Source organism: Rousettus aegyptiacus, unplaced genomic scaffold, assembly GCF_014176215.1.
Source record: "Rousettus aegyptiacus isolate mRouAeg1 unplaced genomic scaffold, mRouAeg1.p scaffold_m13_p_13, whole genome shotgun sequence".
Taxonomy (NCBI): Eukaryota; Metazoa; Chordata; class Mammalia; order Chiroptera; family Pteropodidae; genus Rousettus; species Rousettus aegyptiacus.
In genome coordinates, this window is record NW_023416288.1 from 64,017 (window position 1) to 82,735 (window position 18,719).

General features: G+C 40.9%; 1 protein-coding gene across 33 annotated transcripts in view; it reads left to right on the forward strand.

The window, feature by feature from the left end:
* The first annotated feature begins 10,323 nt into the window (after positions 1–10,323).
* The window catches only part of NRCAM (neuronal cell adhesion molecule), a 252,687-nt gene continuing 244,291 nt past the window's right edge, over positions 10,324–18,719 (forward strand). For 11 of the 33 annotated variants that reach the window (XM_036230231.1, XM_036230240.1, XM_036230234.1 and 8 more), the window contains exon 1: positions 10,325–10,509. The gene's annotated coding sequence lies outside the window, so the exon portion shown is untranslated. Of the gene's footprint in view, positions 10,510–18,719 lie in introns of all 33 variants that reach the window. The other 22 variants (XM_036230237.1, XM_036230245.1, XM_036230252.1 and 19 more) reach the window with 5 other exon arrangements.

Below are 18,719 nucleotides of genomic sequence, written 5' to 3' on the forward strand. Positions count from 1 at the left end.
CCCACAGAGACTACTCCATGAAGAAATGGAAAAGAGGGAGGCATTTCAAGTTTAGTCCAGGTTATGTGGCAAGAACTTTGGCAGGCAGGGAAGAAACTGTTTCCAGAGAACACATTGATTTTTGTTGTCCTGGATCTGGGGAATTAATCGTCCTCTGTAGCTGTGGAAAGAAGATGCTCTTTGTGCTGTCTTTCTGTAGTGTGTTTTTAAACTTATTGTTTTTTAATAGAGTACCCTCATTGTGCCTCACACTATATACTCCCCCTCCCCTTAACATACACATACCGTTACCATCATTCCTCAGCCCTATGAGTTTACTATGCTGACATTTCATTCATTCATTGAGTGAATATTTATTAAACACCTAATATGTGTCAGACATATTCAAAAAATTATAATGAAACAGTGAGGCAGAGTGGTGAAAACATGAAAGTACCACATTTGCATCTGAAAGAGAGTTTCTGGGCCTTTAAAGCAGTTACTCTGGGAAGAATCACAGGTTTATCACCAAGGAGCCAAGTAAGCACATAGTGATTTGCATTGGGGCTGCTCTTTTGGAACTGTATTCCTGAGCCAGTACATGTATATATTTGTTAGGTACTATATATATATATGTATATGTATATATAATAACTTCAGTTATATATATATATAATTAATTTATTTACTAATATTGTGGTGGAAATAACATACTTTGGAACAAAATGAACTTGAGTTGAAATACAAGACCTTTCAGGAAGTTATTTAACCCTTCCAAGGTTCAGTTTCTTTACTTGTAAGACTGAACTAGCAATGGAAAATAATATAGTTGTGAGGATTTATTTATTATTTAATTAACCCAAAATGGTATCAGTGACATGGAACACCCATGTTACCTGACAAAAAGCTATCTGAACATTTATAAAAATTAAATAAGCCTCATTCATATTGTTTTTTAATCAGAAATAACTTCCATATTGCACAGACTTTTTATGCTTTACATAGAAGCATGCAGCGATGAGCAAAAGTATATCAAAGTATTCGCCATTTTTGTTTTTTATTTGTCTCTAGGTTTTCTATTTCAAAGTACCATGTTCTTCCAAAGAGAATCACCAAGGAGCCAAGTAAGCACATAGTTTTTGCCTCACTGATGTGAGCCTCCCTTATTGTAAGCTTGAAAAACTATGGTGTATTCTATTTGAAGATCACCTGAATGCAGAGGTCCCTCTATCCCAGGACACACATTCATAAGATACACTATCCCTGGGCCTGATAGTAAGAACAACAGCTACCTCAGCTCCAAGTGTCAGTGCCAAGCCCAACTAATGCCCGGAAGCCCACCAAATACCACTGGTGAAGGGCATGACAGTAGAGAAGGGAAGAAAAGAATAAAGAAAAAAGATCAAGGTTTTCATCTAAAAAATATTTTATTGGAAAGACGTCTAGTCAAACTTTAGACAAATTATTTTAAAATCTCTCATAATTTTGTTATCTCAATAGAATTATTTTCATTTGCATAATATCTTTCTCTTGCATGTATTTTAGAATTGCAGTAATAATGCACATATTATTTTGTGCTCCACTGTTTTTCACTTAAAGTATAGCTTATAAAATTCTCATTTCTCAGTCTTAATTATCATTTTAAACTATAGCATGATATTTTCACATTATATTAAATCAGAAATTGTTAAACCATTAATATAAAGGTCCTCTGATTTTAGCAAGTAGAATCAAGCAGGAAATGGAGTGATTTGATTTTTACCACCTCTTCCTATCTTAAAGCAACTCTTAGTAAATGATAGCCCAAATAAAACAACAAAAGACAACAAGAAAAACAACAGTCCTGGACAGTCAACCAATCGAATAATTTAGACACTGAGGGGCAGAAACACATTTATCTTTAGATGTAGGCTTTGGATGAAAAACCAGCAAGTTTTCAAGCTAGGGAACACTAGTAGGGAGGCACTTTTTTTTTTTTTTACCTATATCAAGTTTAGTCAATTTCAAGAAAATTTTATTATACCAATAATCTTGCCTCTCTTCTCCCTCACCTCCCCCCAAAATAACAAAGATTTGGTTCATTCAAGTATGAACTATTACTAAACTAAAATTACTTCAATACAGAACTAACCTTATTATTCTAACAATATGGTTTTATTCCATTATATTAGAAAATAGATTCATTTATGATCTTTCCTAACAAATGGGATGCATGGGGAAAGATTACAATTGGAGTTCCACATACCATGTGTCTAGATATTTAAAAGTTAGATGTTCTGTCTTCCTACTTGAACAAAGACACCTTCATAAAGATCTTGATGTCCACACTTGAATTTAGAACTCTTGGTTTTCTGTGCAAGAATGTGATAGCGTAGGGAGAACAGCCCCAGACCCCAGCCTATGGCTAACACCTTGCTTAGTCATAAACCTTACGGCCTCAAACATCCTTAGGTGAACACCACAACCTACATGTCCAACTTCTGTCTACATGCCTGTATTGGCCTCTTATCAGAAATCCAGGTTTGTTTGCTTTTGTTGTCTTTCTAGCTTTATTAAGATATATTTGGCATATAACACTGTATAAGGTTAAGGTGTACAATAAGATAATTTGATATATGTATATATTATAAAATGATTACCACAAGATTAGTTAACACATCCATCACCTCACAGTTACTTTTTTCTATTGAGATATAATTGACATATAACACATTAGTTTCATGTGTAACCATAATGATTTTTGTATGTATTACAAAATGATCACTATAATAAGTCTAGTTAACATCACCAAACATAGTTACAATTTTTTCTTGTAATGTGAACTTTTTTCCTCCTTCTTAAATAAATCCCTTTAACATTTCTTGTAAAACTGGTTTGGTAGTGATGAACTCCTTCAGTTTTTTCTTGTCTAAGAAGCTCTTTATCTGTCCTTTGATTCTAAATGATAGCTTTTCTGGGTAGAATAGTCTTGATTTTTGTCCTTGCTTTTCATCACTTCGAATATTTCATTCCAAGCCCTTTTGTCCTGCATAGTTTCTTTTGAGAAACAGCTGATAGTCTTATGGGATCTCCTTTGTAGGGAACTGCTTTTATCTTGCTGCTTTTAAAATTCTCTCTTTAACCTTTGGCATTTTAATTATCATCTGTCTTGGTGTGGGTGTCTTTGGGTCCATCTCGTTTGGGTCTCTCAGCACTTGCTGGACTTGTATGCCTATTTCCTTCACCATGTGAGGGAAATTTTCCATTATTATTTCTTCAAATAGGTTTCAATTCCTTGATCTCTCTCTTTTTATGGTATTCCTACGATGCAATTGTTATTACATTTGATGTTGTCCCAGAGGTCACTTAAACTATCTTCATTTTTTAAATTCTTCTTTCTTTTTGCTGTGATGATTGATTTCCACTACCTTGTCTTCTAAATCACTGATTCTATCCTTTGCTTTATCTAATCTATTGTTGATTCCACCTAATGTATTCTTCATTTTAGTTATTGTATTCTTCATTTGTGACTGATTCTCTTTTTATGGTTTCTATATCTTTGTGTAAGTTCTTACTGAGTTTATCTATTCTTCCCTTAAGTTCACTGAGCATTCTTATAACCAGTGTTTTGAACTCTATTTCTGGTAGTTTGTTTGCCTCCTTTTCATTTAGTTCTTTTTTTCTGGAGTTCTGTTTTATTTTTTCATTCGAGACATGTTCCTTTGTCTCCTCATTTTGGCTGCCTTCCTGTGTCTGTACTATGTATTAGGTAGATCTGCTGTGTCTCCTAGTCTTGACAAGGTAACTCTATGTGGAAGGTGTCTTCCAGGGCCCAATGGCACGGTCTTCATGATCATCTGAACAGGGTGCTCTAGGTAGTTCCCCTGTGTGGGTTGTGTGTACCCTCCTGTTATAGTTGAGTCTCGATTGCTGTTGACACATCATTTGGTAGGACTGACCCTCAGGCTGACTGGCTGTGAGGACTGGCCCTGACTATTGCAGATGAGCTATTGTGTGGGGCCTGATACCCCCAGAGCAGGAGCTTTGGGGGGGGGGCGCTCTGGTGCCTGCTAAATCCACCCTTTGAGTGTGTTATTTGTAGAGCCAATTTGTTGGTGCTCTGGTGTGTTCTGAAGCCAGATATGTTGGTATGTTGGTTCTAGGGCCTCTTGGGAGGAGCTCTAATGAAGGCCAGGGTCAGCCAACTGCATGTGCTTACCCCAGAGCCATCTATTGGGAGCTACAAAGTGATCTGCAGTTGGTATCTCTCTATACTGGGCTTAGAGATGCCTGGGAGAGGCTGTGCCATGAAACAAGGCTGGCTGCCACTAGTACTGGGTTTAGAGACACTTAACAAGAAGTACAGTGCATATTGAGGTTAGCCCCTAATTTTGGGTGGTTTGTGGACCTTTGAGAGATATTAGGAAAGTCTGCCTGACAGGACAAGTCTTGCTGTTCTTGAGAAACAGCCATTGAAAAAGTTTGGGGCCAATGCATGAGTTGGGTAGGTTGCGGTCTCAGGTACTCACCATGGCAGGGTGAATGACGTTAGGCAGGTTGAAGGAGATACAGATTTAGTAGCTACCTGTGCTTTCTAGCTGTGCAGGAGAAAGAATCAACAAAAAAACAGTGGTGTCTGCCAGCACCTTTGTCTGGAAGAAAGCTACCTCTCCAGCCCTAAAACCAGACAATTCAGGTTTTCCTTATATGTCCCTGAAGCCAGACAATTCAGTTTGTTCCCACATGTCACTGGTGCTTTTCAAGTTGCCATCCCTTCAATGGAGCTTAGAGTGAGTGTTTGTGAGCAAGTGAGTCCATAGGCCCTTTAAGAGGATGCCTGGGGCTACAGCAGCCCTCTGTCTACCTGGAGGGAATCTCCATTGATTTTCACAGCCAGATGTTGTGGACACTCTTCCCAGCACTTGTGCTCTGAGCTGGGGACCCCAGCGTGAGGCTAAGACACCTCCACAGCTGAGATATCCCGCCCAATTCTTAACTGTCACAAATGGGAGTGGGATCAGCCACTTTCACATCTCTGTCCCTCCTACCAGTCTCTGTGTGACTTCTTCTTTATATCCTTAGTTATAGGAGTTCTGTTCAGCAGATCTTCAGGTGGTTCTCAAGGGTGGTGGTGCTATAATTTAGTTTTAATTTTGATGTGGTCATGGGAAGAAGTGAGAACAGTGTTTACCTACTCTTCCTTCTTGACTAGAGGAAAACTTCTAAGGTCTACTTTCTTCAGGCCTCCAGTTTTGCACACCAGCAGAGCAGTCCTCTCTTAGGAGTATTAGGGGGAGTCCTTTCCAAGTTCCGATGGAATTTGGTGATGCTGGGTACCCAGGTGTGGTACCCAGGGTGGCATGATTTCCTGGTGAAACAGAGCAGGGCTTTCTAACGTACAAGGCCCAGGGTAGGATGGTACTAGACTTGCTGTATCCTATGGATATCTGAAATTTAAAAATATTGAAAGAACTTAAAGTAAAATTTAAATCGAGGCTTAAAAGAAAATATAAGTGGAAGTACGATGTCAGTGTCTATTAACACCTTTGTTGTTCTTTTAAAAATGCTATGCAAAAACAAATGAGAGCCTCTGAGTCAAACATTTATTTTATCTGAAGCTGTTTCCTTTCTTTCCTCCACAGTGAATTCATCCTCACTGTATCTCTCATCTGTTTCCTCTTAAGCCAGAAATGAAGGACACCTAGCAAGCGTGTTTCTCAGCATCTCTGTTTTCTGGAACAACCCTTTTTTGTCCCTGATGACCCCACCTGCAATGGCTGATTGCACATTGACCTTGGCTAGTCTGAAATCCATTCAGCAGAAACTTCATACATTCTTGTTGATAGAAACTGTTGAAAGAGATGGAGGAGTTGGCTACAAGGAACATGCTTATTATCACTGAATATGTTCCTCTTCTTTCCAGCTTGGTTCCCCAAGTCTGGGGGTGAACAGGAGATCCTAGAGTCTCAAAGAAATCCACATATGGCAGCTGTTAAGGTCATCTTTTCCTCCAAGTGCTTGAGCATTACATTCTTTAGACAGGTGTAGGAATAATGTGTTGCTAAGCATCAGGCAAGGACTGCATTGAAAATTTCTGGTTTCTGTTTGACACATACCCAAGTGGCACCACACAGACACACAGAATTCTGTGGTTGTTTGGCAGATGGTGAGGAAAGGCATGAAAGAACAATTGATATATTGGATCTTGGAAACTTTCCACTGCTTGCTAGTCAGGCAATGTATAAATCACCACATCCTATTATTTATATATTATTGATAACTGTGCTATTATTATCCATGGTGGGTAATAATCACCCACTATGAAGCTTCAAGAAGTATGGCCCACTTGAGTCTGTGGTTGGCATTCAAGAGGAAGAAAGAGCAGCTCTGGGTGGGCACAGTGGATGGCCAACACCAGGCTTGGCTGTAGGAGCTAAATGTGACCCTGAGGTGTAGAACTAGGAGCTGCTGAGGTTAACCTTGGACAAGTCATACTGAAGTCTCATCTGTTTTACTCAATCGTTTCTTTATCCAACACCATATCTTTATCTTATGACAACTACCATTTAATCCATTTGCTCCTTTCCCATTCAGAAAATAGATATGATTTGTGTGGTTAGATGAAAATCCAGAGTTCTGAAATGCACTTACATAATTGTATCAGTGATTAATTTAGCAGCTTAAAACTAGAAAAACTTATTTATCTCCCAGTTTCTGTGGGTTGGGAAACCAGGCACAAATGAGCTGGGTGCTCTGGCTCAGGGTCTCTCACAAGGCTACAGTCAGGGAGTAGAGTCATCTCAAGGCTTAACTGTGGGGTAATCTGCTTCCAAGTTCACTCAGATAGTTGATGCAGGATTCAGCTGCTCATGGACTGTTGGACTGAGGGTGACTTTCTTTGCAGGCCATTGGCCCAAGGAATCCTTCAGTTCCTTGCCATGTGAGTCTCTCCATAGGGCAACTTACAACATGGTAACTGGCTTCCTTCAGGGAAAGCAATGGAAAGAGCAAGAAAGAAGTCAGAGAAAGAAACAAATAGGACTATAAAAGAAGAGGAAAAGAGAAAGGCTAAAAACATATTCACAGCAGGTACCACTGGAGGGCTCCAAACTTTCTGATACAGCTGCTTTAATGCAATGACATGCTGATGTATCCATCAATATACATACATTTATTGAAAGGCAGCACAATGCAGTGATTAAAACTGTGGACTCTGGAGCCAGAATGCCCAGGCTTGAATCCTAGCATTGCCAATAGGTCACGCGACCTCTGCAAGTTACTGAATCTCTCGTTTTCTAAAATGGGGATGATACTAGTATACACTGAATGGGATTGCCGTGGGATTAAATGAGTTATCTAACGTTAAGTGCTTGCAAGAGTGCTGGGCACATGGAAAATTCTATTATCAAGTGATGGGGAAAACAGACTAATGTCATTTTCAGCCTTTACCTGTGTTTGAAGAGGTAATGAAGCCTGGGATAGAAGATGGGGTAAGGCTTAGGGATAGAATAGAGGTGGCAGTTAAGGTAAAGTATGTTGTGCATATCGCCAGCAGTATGCAGTCAAACCAGAATGCCTCAAGCATCATCAATCAAATCAAATAGATAGTCCTTTTGCCCACTCAGGCATCCTTCTAATCCTTTTCCAGACCATTCCTCTTTCACCTCATACTCTCTTCTTTTCAGCTCCTCATGCAACAGCTGTTTGATTTTTCCTGTCACTCATCCTCTCAGGAGACTAACCCTCAGCAATGCAGAGTTATAATGCAATTAGAACTATATAATAATTTTATAATATTATAAGTATTATGTAGTATCGAAATTATTTAATTTATTTTTTGGTGCCATCACTGTGGTTCCATTTCCTCCAGAGCTTTTCTCCTCTTCTTTGTTCTTTCTATTGAGATATATATTCATTTGACAAACATATGATAAAACAATTGCTTTTCAAACTAGAATTTGCTTAGTACCTATTGTATCCCAGACTCTATGCAGTGTTTTAAAGTGACTCTTAAAAAACTCTGTGTATTAAATATTGCTATTCTACTTGTAGACATAAGGAAAACTATACCTAGAGAAGTTGTCACTTGTCTGAGATTTCTCCATGTCCCCATTCCTTTAACAACACCTAGCGCTTCTGTATTCTATTCAGTCTCCAAGGCACAGGACTGACCTGGACTTTGCTAGGCTCCACACACCAGGGCTGGTGCCTGAAGAGAAAGAACATTCTAAGCAGAAGTTGGAGTTGTTTAAGGATGGTCTTTATGAGATTGTAACACTGGGGAACACAAGCAGTGCTACTTCCAGGGAAAAACTGCTGCACAGAACTAAGGCAAGAACTGAAGAGAGCAGAGTGCCATTTTCCCACCCCACAAATTTGCTATGTGGGGTGCCTTGGAAATGAAATCGGCCTCGCAGTGGCTGGGTGAAGGGGCACCCGTGGAGCGCCAGAGAACAGAGCTGAAGAACATGCAGGACAACCCCAGGCAATTACTGGGGTGAGGAGGAAATTGAGGGGTCTGAACTCTTTTACATAGGTGGGAATGATGAGGCAGTGAGGGTCGAATAATTAATTATGCTTATCTGTGGCTCTATTTGTGTTGGTGGGAAATGTGATCACACAAAAATGAATAAGAAATGGTCCTCAAAGAAGTGAAATTTTGTGAAATCAGACATGCAGACATAATTAAAATGTGCCAAGTACTATTAGAGTAAAGTACACAGGGACTCAAAAAGACTTTGCAGAGGAGATAATGACTGAGCAAGGCTCTAAAATATGAACGAGAGTTTGCCAGATGAAAAAAGGTAGGGGATTATTCTAGATAGGAGGAATCTCACATACAGGGGTTTATTGTTATGAAATTTTTTTTTTTCCTGGAGGGTGGGGAATTAAGTTAGGGACATATTGTGAAGGAACATGCCAGAAGATCTGGAATTTATTTTATAGGCAACAGAAAACCAGCCCAGACTTTTAGGTAAGGGTATCATGGAATCACATTCTTTTTATTTTTTTTTAGAAGGGTAATTCAGAGGGAAATTTGGACAATTAATTGAGAGACAAAAGGTACCTATGTGGTAAGGGGTAAGGACCAGGACCAGAATCAGAAGACTGAAGGAATTTAGGAAAAGCTGCCAAGACCTGTAGCCAGACATCATAATACTGTTTCAGAAACTGTGGTTTCAGGAACAGGAGGTTCTGTATGACAGGAGCATATTTAGTGGTGGGAGGAGGAAAGGATGGCATCAGCAGGAGAAAGAAAAGAAGGCTGTTTGCTTGCATGCATGGTGCCATGGTTTGAAGTAGCAAGTTGAAATTGAAGTAAGAGCAGAGTTGTCAGGGCCTTGAAGGACCAGGACCTTGAGCCTTTTTTATTCTTGAACCCTACCCTAGCACTGGGGCCTGGAGCCTGGAAGTGGGAAGAGGGTATGATGGGCTCCACAAATGTTTTCTTGAATTAAACTAGAGAACTGAAGGAAGCCTCCAGCCGCGTGAGAGTTGGAGCCTGCAGTAAAGTCAAATGGTCAAGTCGGTGATAGTTGGCTGCTGGAAGAAACCACTGGGTGAGCAGGCTGCAGACCAGAGTAGATTACTGAGAACCTTGACTGCCAGCCTGAGGCTCTTGGACACCATCAAAGATACAGTGTAGAGAGGGTTCTGGAGCCTGAACTATGCTGCCCACAGTGTGTTTGCTAAAATACTACCCGTTTAGAAAATCTTAACTCTCTTTTTACATTGCAGTTTAATACCCCATAATGCTCCCTAATCGGAAAATAAACAAATTTGAATTAATCCTGTTCTCTGGGACCAGAAGACCCAATTCCTACAGCGAATAGACAACATCCACCTTACACACTGATGGCTCCCTTTTGGGCGGCTGTTCAGAAAGAACACTTGCCTAAATAAATAAATAAATAAATAAATACAAACGAGAACGAGAACACACCTATCTCAATCATCCCAACCGGCGAGTTTCAAAGAAACTGAATGTTTAAAAAAAGAAAGAAAGGTCATAGACATTGCACAGAAACCTAAACCATGAGAGTGGCATTTAAAAACCACCCACTTTCTGGAACATCTTTTGTAGCCAAATCCCAACCACCCTCGTCCCCGGAACCCTTCTGCCCTCCATCCCCCGCTTCCCGACAACCACCACCTCACACTCTTGCAGGATGACGTTGCTTGACGGTGACGTGGCCGTTCAGGTAAGGGGGCCACCCAGCCCCGCCAGGCGCTGGCGGCCACAGCCCATTCGCTGCCGCCTCCTCAGCGGGAATGGGAGGGGCTGGCCATGAGGGGAAGGGGCGGGGTAGGCGAGGAGTGAGGGATCCCGGAGCAGGGAGAGCAGGCGCGGGGCGGGGGCGCGCTGGCGCTTGACCAGCCCTGCTTTGCCCAGGTCGCCGGCTGACGCGCGCCGCAGTCGGAGCTTCAGACGCGCGGGCTCAGGGACGGCGCAAGGCTGTCAGAGGCTACAGCTTCGTCACGAACGAATATTTGCGTTCCGGGCTCCCGTGCTGCCGCGCCGGAGCTGAGTGGTGGGCACCGCCTAAGAACGTGAGTAGCTCGATGCGTGTCTGGCGGTGATACTCGGTCCTGCTCGGGCCGATAACTGGAGAGGAGGAGGGCGTGGGGGACCGATGAGTTGTCACCCGGAAAATGGCCCTGAATTGAGCCCAGCGCTCTCACGGCTGGTTGCGCCGCGCCGGCCCTCCCTGCGGCAAGGCTAGCCTTGTCGCCTACTCCCTGCTTCCCCCTCAGGCCTCCGACCCCATCATGGGCGCCCGCGTGAGGGCACAGCTGAAGTACCAAAGTCCAGGCTGGCGCGGGCAGACGCACACCACCTCCTCAGGTCTGTGGCCAACTTCTGCCTCCATACGCGTTCTGGGAAGCCCTGCCTGGCGGTCCCTCTATGGGTAATTGGGCCTGGAGAGGCTGCTGAGCAGGGCTTGTACAGCGAGGACACGCGGAGCAGAGGGTCACGCCCCAGTGCGGATATGCCGGGGAGCGCAGGGGCCGGTCGGGCGCGCTCCGGCGTGTGCGCGTGCCAGTTACCCGCAGACACATCTGGGCGTGGGCTTTGTTCGGATGCGCTCACACCTGCGCTTCTCGCCAGAGTTCAGGGGCGGTCCTATCTCTGCTCCCACCGTCCTGGACAGAACTAGGGGAGTCAAGGAGAACGGGAGAGACCCCGAAGACAACAGGGTGGGGGCTTTTCTGAGGCTTTGTGGCCCTACAGGTGCGGGCCGCAGGGATCCTGGCGCCCCGCCCAGCCTCTGTGGGCTGGGACTTGTTGGGGCTGACAGCCCGGGCTTGAGCCCACTCAGTAGAGCCTCTTCTCTGCCCAGGCTCCCAGAGGGGTATCTGGCAACAGCTTCGCCCGAGGAGGCTGTGTTGAGCCAGTAATGACTGTCGTCTCTGGAGCATCCATCTCGCGGTGAACGCCATCTGCTCCGGACGCTGCTCCGGGCCCCTCCACGCGGTGCGAGTGGGCGCCTTAGTGCGACAGTGCCCGAGGGGACCGTCGGCTTATCCATTCGCAGTTCACATCTGCCAGCGCGCAGAGGGTGTGAGCCAGGAAGTCATTTCTCCCAGACTGGTGTGCACCCGAGCAGCAAGCTCCGCGGGAGGGTTTCCTGGGCCCGAAGGGCTGGAGAACAAGACACTTTCCTTCCTTCCGGATAGTCTCCCGGCCCACCCGGCTCCCGGCTGCATCTTCCTATGCATGCTCGGGGCCGCCTCTGCTTAGAGGAGGGCTCGGAGAGAGGGCGCCAAGCGGTGGTGTCTCTTTCCCACTCCGCCACTTTCCTGCCTTTTCGCACCAGCAGTTTCAGCCCGAGGCTACATTCGGCATGGAGCTCTCTGTTCAAAGAGGGAAACGTTCTTTTCCCGCCTGGTCGCGTGTGGTCAGCGTGCAAAGGTGCGGTGCCAAGGCTCAGGGCCCTTCCTTGCCTAAGAAGAGATGGAGGCGAGTGTTATGGGGCAGGAGGCATTTGTGCTGCATTAGGAGCTCCCCCTGGGGCTGTCTTGGGAAGGAACACAGTAGCCAGAGAACACAAACCTAGGGAGGCTGGACTGCTTTGGCTAGGGCTGCTTTATGCTAACCCTGTCCTGTTATTGAAATATTGTAATGAGCTCACAAGTAAATGAGACCTTCCAGAAGTACTGAAATGAGTTCGGACAATTGAATACTTCTACTCTAATGGTAATGATAGTCAGCATTTTTTGAAGAGTTTCAGATGTGCTGAGCACTGTGGATCTTACATGCATCATCTAATTTCTGCAACAATCCTGTTTTAAAAATTGGGAGATGGAGGTTTAGAGAAGTCAAGTAACTTTCCCAAGGCCACAGAGCTAGGAAGTGGGGAAGTAGAATTAGCTTTTTGCCCCTACACTTTGCCATCCAAAACTGAAAATATGGCTTTTGGAAGATTATCATTAGTTTAAGGGATGCCTAAGACCACTAAGTGTTCAGAATCAGGGACATATAAGCCCATTTTAATTTTGACCCCTGCACACTTCACCATGGCAGGCAATATAGTGATTCAGGGAACTGTATTGTGTATTGCCCTTGAATTTCTTTACAGGTTCCTTTATTCCTATTAGCTTGGCTGTTAAGTGACAGTCCAACCAGTTACAGTTACTGGACTGTTCTTAGTGATCAGAACCCCACCGTGATTACAGAGAGGCTGAGAGGTTCCTGGCACATTATAATTTTTGAGAAAATTTCCTTTTTTTTTTTTTTTTTTTTTTAAGGAAAGGAAAATGTTTCCATTTAGCAAACATTTCTATTTCAGGCTCCCAGACGTGAATTTGCTATGTAGATTCCTTTGACTGCAGAAGATTTGGATGTTGGATGTGAATAGGACTCTAGTATAAAATCTTAGGAAAGTTTCTGTATCCTAAATATATAAACTGTGTGGTGGAACAAAAATGTTCCATGTTAATTAGTGGAAACAAGAATTTGAACTTAAATGGAATAAGCTATTCCTAGAATATAGTTTTCAGAATGATTATAATTGACTGACCAACTGGAAAAATGAGTTCCAAATCCTACTAACTCCTGGTCTTCTTTCATTCTGCTTTTACTTTATTATATAAAAAAGTTGTTAACATTTTACATTACCCAGAAATTTTAGACGTGTAAGAGAACACTATCTAAACCTTTGGGTTTCAAAATGAGTACAGTGGGGCTCTTAGAGGTTATCCAGCCCTCTAATGCAGGGTAGTGATGAGGTCTTTGGACTGTAGGCCATTGCCCTTACACCACACCATTTTTTTTGTTATTGAATCAGTGACAGTAAGTAAAAACCAAGTCATGTTTGGAAACGGTACTTCCTGTGAGGCCAGTGCAACAATGGCAATGATAGTTGGGTATGGGAACTTCAGAAGTGTGAAAGGGTAGTGAGGATGTATATAACTGGGCTGTAGAAAATTTTCGTAAGAATCAAATAGAATATGCAGATATTATATTGTTGAAGTACATTGGAGCTATATAATGGAACCCCACAGGAACCTTTTCTGGTAAAGAGATAACATTTATTCATCACAATTTACTGAGTATATGGCCTACTGTTCTAGGCACTGGGGATACAGTGGTGAGAAAAACACAGTTCCTGTTCTCTTGAAGGTTAATACTGATTTTATACTACACACTTCCACATACACAGATTTTTTCCCCATACCATATATGTACAGCTTGATGAAGTTGCACAAACTGAACGTACCAAACTCGTACTCAGATCAAGGAACAGAACATGATGAATATTGAAGAAAGCCCTCTTGTGGCTCTTACCAGTCATTACTTACCCTAAGGGTAACTGAGACACCCATGTATTTTTCCTGATATTCTCACCATGAAATCATAAAGTCTTTATCTTAGTCATCTCAGGCTGCCATAACAAAATACCAGAGACTGGATGGATTAAAGAACAGACATTTATTTTCTAACAGTTCTAGAGTCTGGATGGAAGTCAGAGATCAGGGTGCCAGCAGCATCGGGTTCTGTTAAGAGCTCTCTTCCCTGCTTGCAGACTGCTTATCTTCTCCCTGTGCATTAATATATATTCTTTCCTTGGAGATCTCTCCAAGGAGATCTCTCTCCCTCCCTCTCTCTTTTCTTATAAGGACACTGATCCTATCAGATTAGGACCAATCTTTGTTACCTCATTTAACCTTAATTACCTCCTCAAAGCTCTGTCTCCAAATGCAGTCTCATTGAGTGTTAGGACTTTATCGTATAAATTTTGGAGAGACACAGTTTAGTCCATAGCAGTCCTGATTAGCTGCATCTGCCAGCAGCCTTTGGTGCTCCATCCCCCATTTCCAAAGATCATTTTCCATCTGAAAAGCATGGCAACCAATAATAAATTTAATAAGAATGTAAATTTTCTAAAGTATTCTTCTCTAGGAAGTTTTGTGTGTTTGCATCCAAAGATTGTTTTAGGTAAGCCATCAACTGCTGAGATAATTGGTAAAGAGGTAATGAAAATGGTTTGAAATGATCGAAAATTACTAAATACATCGAGATGTATTTCCCTTTTATGTTTTATGCTTCCCCACCTGAAAGAGCTTTGGCCTTCCTGCCAGGAGAAGACAGAGGAGATGCTAGGTATCTCCTAGCATCTAGGGATGCCAGGGGCGAGAATCCAGTGGCTTATTTTATTTAACCCTTTATTCACCCAGGCAAATGAAAAGCTCCTTTAGTTTTAGAGTATTTATTGGCATCAGAGGCTGAAGTTTCTAAGACTAGAAAAATGTGCCAGAATGAACCGATGAATGTTTATTTTCTCTCTCAAAATGTGAAGGAGAAGGCTACATGAGGAAAATATGGAAATGGTTCTGCCTCCAGTTTTAGCAACTCTTTCAATATCAGGTTGTCTTTAAATGGGGGAGGAAATGCAATATATTTGTAGAAAATGTGATATTTTTGCTAAGTTACATTTTATTGTGAAATATAAATAACCTGAAATTTACTGTTTTAACCATTTAGTGGCATTGAATACTTCACATTGTTATGTAACCATCACCACAGTGCATCTCCAGAAATTTTTCATCTTCCCAACTGAAACTGTACCTGTTAAACAGTAACTCATCATTCCCCTTCTCCCTAAACCCTGGCAAAAATCATTCTACTTTCTGTCTCTATGAATTTGACTACCCTAAATACCTCCTATGAGTAGAATCATATGGTATCTGTCTTTTGTAACTGGCTTATTTTATTTCACTCAGCATAATGTCTTCAGGGCTCATCCATGTGTCAGAATTTCCTTCCTTTTTAAAGCTGAATAATATTCCATTGTATATACATACCACATTTTAAAAAATGTATTAATCTGACAGTGTACAATTGGGCTGTTTCTACTTTTCGGCTACTGCGAACAATGCTACTATGAAGATGGGTGTACAAATGTATATACATACATATGTATATGTATGTATGTATGTATGTATATTTATTTATTTATTTTGAGTCACTGCTTTAAACTCCTTTGGGTTTATAGCCGGAAGTGGGATTCCTGGATCACATGTTAATTCTATTTTAATTTTTGAGGAACTATTGCACTGTTTTCTGTAGCTGATGCACAATGTTACATTCCCGCCAAGAGTACATAAGGGTTCCAGTGTCTCCACATCTTCACCAATACTTATTTTCTGTTTTCTTAATAGTAGCATCCTAATGAGTGTCAAGAGTTATAGCTGTTACTTTTTAAAGTTAAAAATTAATCTACTGTGTATTATGAACAAGTCATTCATATTTTCTAACTTATCAGTTTAACTTTATTAATAAGAAAATGTATGGGTTTTTTTTTAATAAGTATTCCTTGAACCCATACTTTGTGCAAAGCATGAAATAGATGCTGTAACTCATCTGTGTCAGAGTCCAAGATAAGCCAACATACATTCATGTTATTTTTTTTAGAATATTGAATTAGAGCTAATACATCTGTAGTGTACTTGTGCTAAGTGATTTTGCTGTGAGGGTAGATTAAATATTAGTATGCTTTTACTTTAAGGAAAAAAATGACATTATCACTTTAACACATATCAAGAGCAGATTTGCCTCATATCTAGAAATAGAAATTGCCTATGCTGAATGTTTAGGGAGTTGTAAATTCCAGGTCTGCATTGGGCATTTCTTTCCACCATTGAGTCTTCAAAGATGACAGCATAAACCCTCATCACCCAATTATAATTGCTTAGCTGAGCTAATAAAAAGATGTGGTGTCAACTTAGTTGACCTGTTTTGCTGCCCTACTAAATTAGAATTTCAAATTAGAAAAAGGTAATTTTTAAAAGTGTGATGATGGTGGGTTTCCATCTAGTGACTAAACAACTAGTGAATATAAGAAATACAGGTGGTAAAGAGGTAATATCTACAAACACTAAAGCTCGCCTCCTGCACATTCTGTCCAAATAGCTTATTTGGTTTAAAAACAGGAATGACAAATGAATCTTACCTTGTCTGTACTCTCTGATCTTCTTCCATATTGTTCTGTATTAAAGCATTGCTGAATTCATATGAGAATGAAAATGACAGTTACTATTAGATGAAAATGATCCTTTTAAAAATTCCTTTTAAAAATTCTTCATATTAAATGTTGATAGGAAGGACTAGAAAGAATATTTTTAATGTATGTGCGTATACATTCGTATGTACATTTAAATTTTGTGATTTATGTAGTATATTGGTTCAAAACCCACTGTAACTAGAAAAATATTTTCCCAAGGCAAGCTGAGGGAATCCTGTAGGAGGTCTTCTACCGTGTAATATGCAATGAATTTGATTTATCTTTCTCAAGTGGGCTGAGAGCATTCAAAAAATTCAGTATATGTATTCAGTGTGTAGTGATCTTTTCTCCAAATTTCAACTTTAAAGCTAATTTCATTCCACTTTTAGATGCTCTTGGCATTTGAATGTATGATTTACAGCATACATTTTTCACAAACATTACAAACTCACATGAAACACCATTGACAGATTCTCTCCCGAGGGAAAGGTAAAGTACTATTCTTCCACTAATTATGCCTTAAGGTGAAATGGATTGTCAAAAGAGTTTCATCCTGGAGTTTTGTGGTCTTTGAGGAAGGATGGCTTGTGAGCTGGTGAGATGGCATACTACTGCTCTCTAAAGCCTTTGCATGTTTTTCAGTCCCTTACCTCAATAGAGAGCTGAAAGGACAAAAGTGAACAAAGGAGGCCTGTTTTGCCTGCCCCACTTGCTGGGCTGTTGTCTTGGCCCTTTTCAGTGAAGGAAGGAGGGGGAGCTGGGTCAAAGTTGAAGAATACTGAAAAGGAATTCAAGCTTCATGTCGAAATTTGAATTATAGCTGCAGTTTGAGTGCTGAGTAGATTAGTTTGAATTGAAATTTTTGAATCCGTGCAAGCTTAAGTGACAGATGGTGTTGGAACAACGTACATAGAGCTGGATGGCATGCCTGAAGTGTTGAGTGCCCAAGTGAGGCACTTGGTAAACATCTAGTTAACTGACAAAAGTTTTAAAACTGTAGGAAGTGCAGTTTGATGCTGTATGCTGCATTAAGACATTGGACTGTGCGAATTAAGAGGAGGCCTCTGTTCTGACATACACTCTGATGCCCTTGTTCTCCCTAATTGCATTGCAAATCTTCTGACTGTTCTGCTGCTTTCGCCTCTAGGATCTACTTGAATAAATACAGTAATGCCGAATCAGCTTCTCTTGTAAAATCTCAACACAGATTGTTTTGATATATGGCAAGAAAAATCTGTCCTGAATGTTGACTAACCAGTGTTTTCCCCTATATGACTGTATTTACAAAGAGTGATTTTAGCTTTGTGCTTCTAGTGGAAATCCATCATTATTATATTTGCTATTGAAATTTTAAATATGGCACATAGTTCCTCATTCAATTTAGTGGGTAGCATCTGGTTTAAAATATTTCAGAAAGAGAAGTTAGCTGTGTTATAACTAGAATAATAAATAGCTACCTAGGAAGTCGAGGTTACTGAAATGTAAGAAAAATGAAAAATAATTTGGGATAATTTTAAAAGTTTCCTGGTGTTCTATGAAACTATAATTGGAAAAATTTTGCTTTGGTATCTGACCACTTAAATGACTGGATAGCATAGTCTTTTGTCCTGATGTTAGTGGCATGATAGCTAAAAGCCACTTTTTATGTTCATTAATACATTCAAATGATTATTTCTCCTTTTAGGGAAATAACTGACATGGCAGTAATGTGAAAAAATAATAAAGTAGAACTTCAGAAATAATTAATACTATTAATTACTACTATGTTTTATAATATAAATAAAAGTGAGTTTACTCCAGAATCAATTATATTAACATATCATATGCTGTATTTTACATAAAATCCTGATATGTACTGTGTATGTCTCACAAATTTTAAGGTAACTTGCATTTTAATAATTGGAATAGGGCTTTAAAAACTCCATGGCTATGTATATATTTCTAGTAACAGTTACCTTGTTGCAAAATTAAATGGAAGGGAAAATACATCAAGGGTTTATTGCTGTCCTAAAACTATGGGGAGACTCATTAAACAGCAGGGAGTGAGTTCATGGTCAGATTCGTTTCTGGGACTGGGTGGGATTGGAAGAGTAGAGATGAGGGAGTGTGAAGGATTCAGATAGAGGGGAGGCTCAGGTGAGTAATGAGAATTGTGAAATCTCATTACTCATGGAAGGCAGAAGGGTGAGAGAAATTTTAAACAATGAGGAGAGAGTAAAGAACAGCACTGTACAGGTAATAACTTAAAGTCTGAAA